Raw genomic sequence first — 13,358 nt, forward strand, 5'->3', positions numbered from 1 at the left:
TCTCACTCTTTGGGACCCCATAAAGTGTAGCATGACAGGCTGCCCTGTCCATCACCAACTCCTAAAGCTTGCTCAAACTCATGGCCATCAAGTTGGTGATGCCATCCAACCATCTCATTCTCTGTCGTCCCCTCTCTTCTGCCTTCAATCTTGCCCAACACTAGGGTCTTTTCCAAGGAGTCAGATCTTCATATCAGGTAGCCAAATTACTGGAGTTTCACCTTCAGCATCAGTCCTTCCAATGAATATTTTGGACTGATTTCCCTTAGGATTGGCTGCTTTGATCACCTGGCAGTCCAAGGGACTCTCAACAGTCTTTTCCAACACCACACTTCAAAAGCATCAATTATTCAGCATCATAATTCTTTCTTTATAGTCCAATTCTCACATCCATACATGCTACTGGAAAAACCATAACTTTGACTAGACGGACCTTTGTTGGCAAAGTAATGTCTCTGCTTTTTAATATGCTGTCTAGGTTGGTCACAGCTTATTTAAAGTAATTACTAATAATGGAATATTCACTTTTGCCATTTATTATTCTTATATATATATCTTATATATATGTATAAGAAAAAGATTTTATACTTTAATTTTTTAATATTACCTTCTTTTGATTTTAAAAATTCTTCTCCAGTGTACCATTTTAATCACCTCTTCATTTTCTTTGCTTTGTATTTTTGAGTTAATTTCTTAGTGGTTAACATGGAGATTTTTAATTCAAATTCTAACAGTTTATTTTGAATTGATACCAAATTATCTTTGATAAAATACCTAACTCTCCTATCTAACTGTGCTATTCCATTTATGTTGCTAATTTTTATTTATCACCAATTATACTACTCTGTTTTTGCGCAATAACATATTTATTGTTGTATGCACTTGCTTTAAAACAATGCAGGAAATAAAAAGAGCTATATATCAAAAATAAAATATACTAGTGTTCATTTTACTTAGTTTTTTTTTAATATTTATAATTTTAGAGCAGTTTTAGGTTCACAGAAAAAAGAAGAGGAAGTTACAGAGATTTCCCATATACCTCCTCCTTCCATACATGCACAGACTCTGTCATAGCAACATCCCACAAGAGTAGCACATTGTTACAACAGACAAACCTACACTGCAGTATCATGATCACCTAAAGTGTATAGTTTACATTAGGATTCCCTCTTGTAATGAATTCTGTGGGTTTGGAAAAATTTGTAATGCAATGCATCTAACATTATGGTTTCATACACAGTATTTTCACTGCTCTAAATATCATCTGTGCTCTATTATTCATCCCCTTGGTCTTTCCAATGTCTCCTTCATTTTTCTTTTCCATCCCATCATATACTTGGAATTATATAGTATGAAAGCCTTTTCAGATTGGATTTTTAATACACTATTATGCATTAAAGGTTTTTCATGTCTTTTGATAGACTGCTAGAGCACTTTGCTTTACTGATGAATAGTATTCCACTGTCTGGATATACTGCAGCTTATTGATTCACCTCTGAAGGACACCTGTAATTGCTTCCAAGTTTTGCAACTATAATAAAGCTGTGGTAAGTATCCATGTTCAGGTTTCTGTATGAATACATTTTTAATTTCTCTTAATAAAAATATCATGGGGAAGAAATATTGGATTACACAGTAAGATATGTTTAATTTTGCAAGCAATTCAAATTATTTTCCAAAGCGTCTGTACCACTTTGCATTTCTACCAGTTCAGTGGTTGTTTCAGGGAAGGAACTGATTTCCAGAGCTTCCTAATCTGCTGTCTTCCATCATGTTATCTTTCCATACTATTATCTCTCCCCCTTATCCCCCACCACCTTTGGGTAACTCATCGTCTTAGGTTTTAAGGAACAAAACAGGCTCGTCCTCATCAGTGGGAATCTTTTAAGTATAAATCTCTTTGTTTTAGTTAGGAATATGCTTACCCCTTGGAAGGAAAGTTATGACCAACCTAGATATTATATTCAAAAGCAAAGACATTACTTTGCAACAAAGGTCCGTCTACTCAAGGCTATGGTTTTTCCAGTGGTCATGTATGGATGTGAGAGTTGGACTGTGAAGAAAGCTGAGTGCTGAAGAATTGATGCTTTTGAACTGTGGTGTTGGAGAAGACTCTTCAGAGTCCCTTGAACAGCAAGAAGATCCAACCAGTCCATTCTAAAGGAGATCAGTCCTGGGTGTTCATTGGAAGGAATGATGCAAAAGCTGAAACTCCAGTACTTTGGCCACCTCATGCAAAGAGTTGACTCATTGGAAAAGACTCTGATGCTGGGAGGGACTGGGGGCAAGAAGAGAAGGGGACGACAGAGGATGAGATGGCTGGATGGCATCACCGACTCGATGGACGTGAGTTTGAGTGAACTCCACGAGTTGGTGACGGACAGGGAGGCCTGGCGTGCTGCAATTCAAGGGGTCACAAAGAGTCAGACACGACTGAGTGACTGAACTGAACTGAACTGAGGCTTTGAAATTAGAAACAGAAATCCAAGAGTAGCTTGAGGGTTTGTTCAGGACTTGAAGAAGTGTAAACTGTATAAGACCTATGACTAGAAGTGTTTCTGAAAATAAAATACTTCTTTTTACTTCAATACACTTTTCTTCTAATTAAGACCCAGAGTTATCTGCCCATGAAAATGTATAATTTTTTTCATAGGTTTTAAAAAGCAGTGCAAATAATGATAAAAAAATAAAGCAGAAGTAGCTCCAGAGTATTTAACAGTTAAGATAGCAAGTGCTTCAGTAATACAATTGGATACTTAACAAACAGCAAAGTGTCTCCTTACTACTATTAAAAATAATTTTTCACATAGAATTTATAAGTATATGCTTCTGTATAAGTTTCCGTGTGACAGTATATGACTGTGTGTGCGCATGCACGCGTGTGTGTGTATGTGTAAAAACAGGGCTTTTCAAATGACAAAAGACCCCACCCACTCAGTCTCCTTACTTTCTTAGCACTTTAAAGAAATTCTTAAAATACCTGAGTAACTGTCTGATAAGTCTAGACATAAACTATTTATGTAACTTTTATCTACTTAGACAGTTTAAGAAACTAGCATACAAAATAGGTACATGACTTTTTCAAGATTATCAATGCATTAGGGCTTCCCTGGTAGCTCAGCTGGTAAAGAAATCTGCCTGCAATGCAGGAGACCCTTGTTCAATTCGTGGGTCAGGAAGATCCCCTGGAGAAGGGATAGGCTACTCACTCCAGTATTCTTGGGCTTCCCTGGTGGCTCAGATGGTAAAGAATCTGCCTGCAATGTGGGAGACCTGTGTTCAATCCCTGTGTTGGGAAGATCCCCTGAAGGAGGGCATGGCAACCCACTCAAGTAAAATGCATTAAGAAATGAACAATGACTATACTGTCATTTTGGTTTTGTTGTTCTTGTCATAGCTCTTGGTTGGACTGATTAAATGAAGTTACATTGGAAAGATGGCGGAGGAATAGGACAGGAAGACCACTTTCTCCCTCACAAATTCCTCAAAAGAACATTTCAATGCTGAGCAAACTCCACAAAACAACTTCTGTAGGCTGGCAGAGGACATCAGGCAACCAGAAAAGCAGACCATTGTCTTTAAAAACAGAAGAAACCCAGCTCCACCCACCAGAACTCCAACACAAGCCTCCCTGACCAGGAAACCTTGACAAGCCACTGATAGCACCCCACCCACAGTGAGGAAGCTCCATAATAAAGAGAACTCCACAAATTACCAGAATATAAAAAGGCCACCCCAAACGCAGCAATATAACCAAGATGAAGAGACAGAGGAATACTCAGCAGGTAAAGGAACAGGAGAGGTGGCCACCAAACCAAACAAAAGAGGAAGAAGTAGGGAATCTACCTGAGAAGGAATTCCGAATATTAATAGTGAAAATGATCCAAAATCTTGAAATCAAAATGGAATCACAGATAAATAGCCTAGAGACAAGGATTGAGAAGATGCAAGAAAGGTTTAACAAGGACCTATAAGAAATAAAAAAGAGTCAAAATATAATGAATAATGCAATAAATGAGATCAGAAACACTCTGGAGGCAACAAATAGTAGAATAACGGAGGCAGAAGATAGGATTAGTGAAATAGAAGATAGAATGGTAGAAATAAATGAATCAGAGAGGAAACAAGAAAAACGAATTAAAAGAAATGAGGACAATCTCAGAGACCTCCAGGACAATATGAAATGCTCCAACATTCGAATTATAGGGTCCCAGAAGAAGAAGACAGAAAGAAAGATCATGAGAAAATCCTTGAGGAGATAACAGTTGAAAACTTCCCTAAAATGGGGAAGGAAATAATCAACCGAGTCCAAGAAACACAGAGAATTCCAAATAGGATAAACCCAAGGCAAAACACCCCAAGACACATATTAATCAAATTAACAAAGATCAAACACAAAGAACAAATATCAAAAGCAGCACGGGAAAAACAACAAATGACACACAAGGGGATTCCCATAAGGATAACAGCAGATCTTTCAGTAGAAACTCTTCAGGCCAGGAGGGAATGGCAAGACATACTTAAAGTGATGAAAGACAATAACCTACAGCCCAGATTACTGTACCCAGCAAGGATCTCATTCAAATACGAAGGAGAAATCAAAAGCTTTACAGACTAGCAAAAGCTGAGAGAATTCAGCACCACCAAACCAGCTCTCCAACAAATTCTAAAGGATATTCTCTAGACAGGAAACACGAAAAGGGTGTATAAACCCGAACCCAAAACAATAAAGTAAATGGTAACGGGATCATACTTATCAATAATTACCTTAAACGTAAATGGGTTGAACGCCCCAACCAAAAGGCAAAGACTGGCCAAATGGATACAAAAACAAGACCCCTCTATATGCTGCTTACAAGAGACCCACCTCAAAACAAGGGACACATACAGACTGAAAGTGAAGGGCTGGAAAAAGATATTCCATGCAAATAGAGACCAAAAGAAAGCAGGAGTGGCAATACTCATATCTGATAAAATACACTTTAAAACAAAGGCTGTGAAAACAGACAAAGAAGGCCACTACATAATGATCAAAGGATCAATCCAAGAAGAAGATATAACAATTATAAATATATATGCACCCAATATAGGAGCACCGTAATATGTAAGACAAATGCTAACAAGTATGAAAGGGGAAATCAACAATAACACAATAATAGTGGGAGACTTTAATACCCCACTCACACCTATGGACAGATCAACTAAACAGAAAATTAACAAATGCAAACTTTAAATGATACTTTAGATCAGTTAGACCTAATTGATATCTATAGGACGTTTCACCCCAAAACAATGAATTTCACCTTTTTCCCAAGTGCTCATGGAACCTTCTCCAGGATAGATCACATCCTGGGCCATAAATCTAAACTTGATAAATTCAAAAAAATCAAAATCATTCCAAGCATCTTTTCTGACCATAATGCATTAAGATTAGATCTCAATTACAAAAGAAAAACTACTAAAAATTCCAACAAATGGAGGTTGAACAACACAGTTCTGAATAACCAACAAATCACAGAAGAAATCAAAAAAGAAATCAAAATATGCATAGAAACTAATGAAAATGAAAACACAACAACCCAAAACCTGTGGGACACTATAAAAGCAGTGCTAAGAGGAAAGTTCATAGCAATACAGGCATACCTCAAGAAGCAAGAAAAAAGTCAAATAAATAACCTAACTCTACAACTAAAGCAACTAGAAAAGGAAGAATTGGAGAACCCCAGAGTTAGTAGAAGGAAAGAAATCTTAAAAATTAGGGCAGAAATAAATGCAAAAGAAACAAAAGAGACCATAGCAAAAATCAACAAAGCCAAAAGCTGGTTCTTTGAAAGGATAAATAAAATTGACAAACCATTAGCCAGACTCATCAAGAAGCAAAGAGAGAAAAATCAAATCAATAAAATTAAAAATGAAAATGGAGAGATCACAACAGACAACACAGAAATACAAAGGATCATAAGAGACTACTATCAGCAGTTGAATGCCAATAAAATGGACAACGTGGAAGAAATGGACAAATTCTTAGAAAAGTACAATTTTCCAAAACTGAACCAGGAAGAAACAGAAAATCTTCACAGACCCATCACAAGCACGGAAATTGAAACTGTAATCAGAAATCTTCCAGCAAACAAAAGCCCAGGTCCAGACGGCTTCACAGCTGAATTCTACCAAAAATTTTGAGAAGAGCTAACACCTATCCTACTCAAACTCTTCAAGAAAAGTGCAGAGGAAGGTAAACTTCCAAACTCATTCTATGAGGCCACCATCACCCTAATACCAAAACCTGACAAAGATGTCACAAAAAAAGAAAACTACAGGCCAATATCACTGATGAACATAGATGCAAAAATCCTCAACAAAATTCTAGCAATCAGAATCCAACAACACATTAAAAAGAACATACACCATGACCAAGTGGGCTTTATCCCAGGGATGCAAGGATTCTTCAATATCCGCAAATCAATCAATGTAATTCACCACATTAACAAATTGAAAAATAAAAACCATATGATTATCTCAAGATGCAGAGAAGGCCTTTGACAAAATTCAACATCCATTTATGATAAAAACTCTCCAGAAAGCAGGAATAGAAGGAACATACCTCAACATAATAAAAGCTATATATGACAAACCCACAGCAAACATTATCCTCAATGGTGAAAAATTGAAAGCATTTCCCCTAAAGTCAGGAACAAGACAAGGGTGCCCACTTTCACCGCTACTATTCAACATAGTTCTGGAAGTTTTGGCCACAGCAATCAGAGCAGAAAAAGAAATAAAAGGAATCCAAATTGGAAAAGAAGAAGTAAAACTCTCACTGTTTGCAGATGACATGATCCTCTACATAGAAAACCCTAAAGACTCCACCAGAAAATTACTAGAGCTCATCAATGAATGTAGTAAAGTTGCAGGATATAAAATCAACACACAGAAATCCCTTGCATTCCTATACACTAATAATGAGAAAGTAGAAAAAGAAATTAAGGAGACAATTCCATTCACCATTGCAACGAAAAGAATAAAATGCTTAGGAATGTATCTACCTACAGAAACTAAAGACCTATATATAGAAAACTATAAAACACTGGTGAAAGAAATCAAAGCGGACACTAATAGATGGAGAAATATACCATGTTCATGGATCGGAAGAATCAATATAGTGAAAATGAGTATACTACCCAAAGCAATTTACAAATTCAATGCAATCCCTATCAAGCTACCAGCCATATTTTTCATGGAACTAGAACAAATAATTTCAAGATTTGTATGGAAATACAAAAAACCTCGAATTGCCAAAGCCATCTTCAGAAAGAAGAATGGAACTGGAGGAATCAACTTGCCTTACTTCAGGCTCTACTACAAAGCCACAGTCATCAAAACAGTATGGTACTGGCACAAAGACAGACATATAGATCAATGGAACAAAACAGAAAGCCCAGAGATAAATCCACACACATATGGACACCTTATCTTTGACAAAGGAGGCAAGAATATACAATGGAGTAAAGACAATCTCTTTAACAAGTTGTGCTGGGAAAACTGGTCAACCACTATAAAAGAATGAAACTAGATCACTTTCTAACACCGCACACAAAAATAAACTCAAAATGGATTAAAGATCTAAATGTAAGACCAGAAACTATAAAACTCCTAGAGGAGAACATAGGCAAAACACTCTCAGACATAAATCACAGCAGGATCCTCTATGATCCACCTCCCAGAATTCTGGAAATAAAAGCAAAAATAAACAAATGGGATCTAGTTAAAATTAAAAGCTTCTGCACAACAAAGGAAAATATAAGCAAGGTGAAAAGACAGCCTTCTGAATGGGAGAAAATAATAGCAAATGAAGCAACTGACAAACAACTAATCTCGAAAATATACAAGCAACTTATGCAGCTCAATTCCAGAAAAATAAACGACCCAATCAAAAAATGGGCCAAAGAACTAAATCGACATTTCTCCAAAGAAGACATACAGATGGCTAACAAACACATGAAAAGATGCTCAACATCACTCATTATCAGAGAAATGCAAATCAAAACCACAATGAGGTACCACTTCACACCAGTCAGAATGGCTGCGATCCAAAAATCTGCAAGCAATAAATGCTGGAGAGGGTGTGGAGAAAAGGGAACCCTCCTACATTGTTGGTGGGAATGCAAACTAGTACAGCCACTATGGAGAACAGTGTGGAGATTCCTTAAAAAATTGCAAATAGAACTACCTTATGACCCAGCAATCCCACTGCTGGGCATACACACCGAGGAAACCAGAATTGAAAGAGACACGTGTACCCAAATGTTCATCGCAGCACTGTTTATAATAGCCAGGACATGGAAACAACCTAGATGTCCATCAGCAGATGAATGGATAAGAAAGCTGTGGTACATGTACACAATGGAGTATTACTCAGCCATTAAAAAGAATTCATTTGAATCAGTTCTGATAAGATGGATGAAACTGGAGCCGATTATACAGAGTGAAGTAAGCCAGAAAGAAAAACACCAATACAGTATACTAACACATATATATGGAACTTAGAAAGATGGCAATGACGACCCTGTATGCAAGACAGCAAAAAAGACATAGATGTGTATAACGGACTTTTGGACTCAGAGGGAGAGGGAGAGGGTGGGATGATTTTGGAGAATGGCATTCTATCATGTATACTATCATGTAAGATTCGAATCGCCAGTCTATGTCTGATGCGGGATACAGCATGCTTGGGGCTGGTGCATGGGGATGACCCAGAGAGATGTTATGGGGAGGGAGGTGGGAGGGGGGTTCACATTTGGGAACGCATGTAAGAATTAAAGATTTTAAAATTAAAATAATTAGTTAATTAAAAAAATAAAATAAAAATAAAAAAGACTGTTTACACAGTAAAAAAATAAATAAATAAATGAAGTTACATTGGAACACAAAGCTCAGTGATTTGAAATGATGGGAGAAGTGCTATATTTATGATTTTATGTGTATACAAAACAATTGATCAAAATATTAACTTAAGTCAAGGTATTTTGGATTGCAGATAACAGAATTCAAGCTAATGTAAGGAAGGAAAGCATATGCTGAAACATCTTGTGTAATTCATGTACAGTAGTCTTGCCTGGAAAATCCCATGGACAGAGGAGCCTGGTAGGCTGCAGTCCATGAGGTCGCAAAGAGTCAGACATGACTAAGTGACCTCACTTTCACTTTTCACTTTCATGCATTGGAGAAGGAAATGACAACCCACTCCAGTGTTCTTGTCTGGAGAATCCCAGGGACAGGGGAGCCTGGTGGGCTGCCATCTATGGGGTTGCACAGAGTCAGACATGACTGAAGCGACTTGGCGGCAGCAGCAGCAGTCTCGTAAACAGAGGAACTAGAAATCCAGAACCCAGGCTATTCTCTGTTTCTGAATTTTATCTTTGCTTCTCTTTTGTGACTGCTTATTTATTTCCCCCTAGCATCCATTATTTAATTCTCCATGCACACAAGAATAACATAACGAGGCCAAAGGGTCTGGTAGCAGCCCCACTAGATTTTATCCTTTGCTCCTGCAATTTATCCCACACCAATTTCAAATTTCCAAATTAAAGAATCTGATTGGTCTGTTTCAGATGAAGTAATTCCCTTAGCCCATTAATTGCAGCTAGGGAGTTTGCTATAAGGTTTAAATAAGACAGTTCATTGAAAATTCATAGTTTATAGTCTGGAAAAAGTAAACACTGGGGAAAGTCAATGAATAGGCAGAGCACAGGATTTTCAGTGCAGTGAAAATGCTGTGTGTGAAATTATAATGATGTATATATATCATTATCTGTTTGCTAAAAAGTTATATAGAATATACAACAACAAGAGGAAACTCTTAAGGTAAACCATGGACTTTGAGTGATTATGATGGATCAATGTAGGTTCATCCGTCCTAAAAATGTACCAGTCTGTTGAGTAGTTTTGATAACTGGAAGGCTATACATGCATGGGAACAGGGGTTTTAGGGGAATGCTCTATAACTTTCTCTCAAAATTGTTGTAAGCCTAAAACTGTTCTAAAATAATCTTTTAAATATAATTAAAAGTAAACATAAATTTCATAATTATCTTCACTGTCATCATCATAAATACACTAATCAGTTCAGTTTAGTTGCTCAGTCGTGTCCGACTCTTTGCGACCCCATGAATCACAGGATGCCAGGCCTCCCTGTCCATCACCATCTCCCGGAGTTCACTCATACTCACGTCCATCGAGTCCATGATGCCATCCAGCCATCTCATCCTCTGTCGTCCCCTTCTCCTCCTGACCCCAATCCCTCCCAGCATCAGAGTCTTTTCCAATGACTCAGCTCTTCGCATGAGGTGGCCAAAGTACTGGAGTTTCAGCTTTAGCATCATTCCTTCCAAAGAAATCCCAGGGTTGATCTCCTCCAGAATGGACTGGTTGGATCTCCTTGCAGTCCAAGGGACTCTCAAGAGTCTTCTCCAACACCAGTCCAAAAGCATCAATTCTTCGGCACTCAGCCTTCTTCACAGTCCAACTGTCACATCCATACATGACCACAGGAAAAACCATAGCCTTGACTAGACGGACCTTTGTTGGCAAAGTAATGTCTCTACTTGTGAATATAATATCTAGGCTGGTCATAACTTTTCTTCCAAGGAGTAAGCATCTTTTAATTTCATGGCTGCAATCACCATCTGCAGTGATTTTGGAGCCCAAAAAATTAAAGTCTGACACTGTTTCCACTGTTTCCCCATCTATTTCCCATGAAGTGATGGGACCAGATGCCATGATCTTCGTTTTCTGAATGTTGAGCTTTAAGACAACTTTTTTGCTCTCCTCTTTCACTTTCATCAAGAGGCTTTTTAGCTCCTCTTCACTTTCTGCCATAAGGGTGGTGTCATCTGCATATCTGAGGTTATTCATATTTCTCCAGGCAATCTTGATTCCAGGTTGTTCTTCTTCCAGTCCAGTGTTTCTCATGATGTACTCCGCATAGAAGCTAAATAAGCAGGGTGACAATATATAGCCTTGACGTAATCCTTTTCCCATTTGGAACCAGTCTGTTGTTCCATGTCCAGTTCTAACTGTTGCTTCCTGACCTGCATACAGATTACTTAAGAGGCAGGTTACGTGGTCTGGTATTCCCATCTCTTTCAGAATTTTCCACAGTTTATTGTGATCCACACAGACAAAGGCTTTGGCATAGTCAATAAAGCAGAAATAGATGTTTTTCTGGAACTCTCTTGCTTTTTCAATGTTCCAGCGGATGTTGGCAATTTGATCTCTGGTTCCTATGCCTTTTCTAAAACCAGCTTGAACATCAGGGAGTTCACGGTTCACGTATTGCTGAAGCCTGGCTTGGAGAATTTTGAGCATTACTTTCCTAGCATGTGAGATGAGTGCAATTGTGTGGTAGTTTGAGCATTCTTTGGCATTGCCTTTCTTTGGGATTGGAATGAAAACTGACCTTTTCCAGTCCTGTGGTCACTGCTGAGCTTTTCAAATTTGTTGGCACATTGAGTGCAGCACTTTCACAGCATCATCTTTCAGGATTTGAAATAGCTCAACTTGAATTCCATCACCTCCACTAGCTTTGTTCGTAGTGATGCTTTCTAAGGCCCACTTGACTTCACATGCCAGGATATCTGGCTCTAGATGAGTGAGCACACCATCGTGATTATCCAGGTTGTGAAGATCTATGCAAAGAAATAGAGGAAAACAACAGAATGGGAAAGACTAGAGATCTCTTCAAGAAAATTAGAGATACCAAGGGAATATTTCATGCAAAGATGGGCTCAATAAAGGACAGAAATGGTATGGACCTAACAGAAGCAGAAGATATTAAGAAGAGGTGGCAAGAATACACGAAGAACTGTACAAAAAAGATCTTCACGACCCAGATAATCATGATGATGTGATCAGTCATCTAGAGCCAGATATCCTGGCATGTGAAGTCAAGTGGGCCTTAGAAAGCATCACTACGAACAAAGCTAGCGGAGGTGATGGAATTCCAGTTGAGCTGTTTCAAATACACTAATAGTAAAGGATAATTCTTCTAATTTATGTATTTATTCTAAGATAATCTGCAAACCAATTATTATAACCAATTTGAGAAACACGAAAATCTAAAAGTTTAATACTCCAATGGAATACATCAGGAAGTGAACCTTGTTGAACAGATTCAGAAAAAAATATCAATAGTGATCAAATATAAACAATTTTAGTTTATCAAATTGATACCATTTACCACTAGGATAAGTTCAATTATTTTGAATAATAAGTTTAGTAATAAGTTCAATCTGACCTTTATTTTTTAATGTCTCCTTTTTGAATTCTGAATCATTAGTCTTCAGAAAATCTTTAGCAGAAGTGTTTGCACTTAAGTCAAAATAAGATCTGCATATTCTACATATCATAGGCAATGTGCTATTTAAAAGTTGAAAGATTGCTAATTATTTGGGATGCTCATAAGGCTGAGACTCAATGTGAAAGCCAGTGCTGCTGGCACTGAGGCAGTTTGAACAATTCTGAAGGATAAAACTGAAGGACTCAGAGCATTTGCAGCCTAAGGCTATGGCACAAAGAAAAGAAGCCACAGCATTACCTTGCCTAGAAACCACAAAACAGTTATAAGGATCATTGTGGGAGTAAGGAAAAAGAGTGCTTAGAAGCGTTTGATTTTTAATATTTCTGAGTATACAAAGGATAAAAAGTACTGAAATGCAGCATTACCATATCTGAATCAGTTTAGTGTCTGTATTACAAAATCTCTTTGGGTCTTTATAAGAGAAAACAGTAGTGGAAACATCAAGGGAAAAAGAGCGTCACTTTTTCACATTAGAACATTCTGAAACTACAACTGAATATGTTTCTTCATTTATAATACAGAGACACATAGATATAGGGTCAAAGACTATCTAATGCCTTGCTTTCAAATTTAATGACATATTTAATAAAATCACAACCAGTTAAACAAGCTATGAAGTTTTGCTCGTCTGAGTTGAATTAGTGCATCTCATTAATCCAGAGGGCTCAGTTAGTATTTGTGGCTTCAATCTTTTCAAATGAGTTGCTGGCACGATAGGCTCTGTCACCCAGGAAGCCTTGTTAAAATGACTGCAGCTCAATAGTCCTCACATTGGAGTTGTTAACTGCCAACAGTTGCAATTAACTGTGGTCCGTGTTAGCCCAAGAGCAACAAAATTTTTAAATCAGAGCCTCAGCATTTTTCATTCTTATGGAACCCTTAAATCAGTGTATTCACAAAGAGGTGTATAGAAATACTGAACAAATCAAATCATAGTCAAGTTTTAATGGGACACTACTGCTGTATCCTTTCTGTAAGACTTCAACCACAGCAACAAAGA

The sequence above is a fragment of the Capricornis sumatraensis genome, chromosome 2 (assembly GCF_032405125.1).
Source record: "Capricornis sumatraensis isolate serow.1 chromosome 2, serow.2, whole genome shotgun sequence".
Taxonomy (NCBI): Eukaryota; Metazoa; Chordata; class Mammalia; order Artiodactyla; family Bovidae; genus Capricornis; species Capricornis sumatraensis.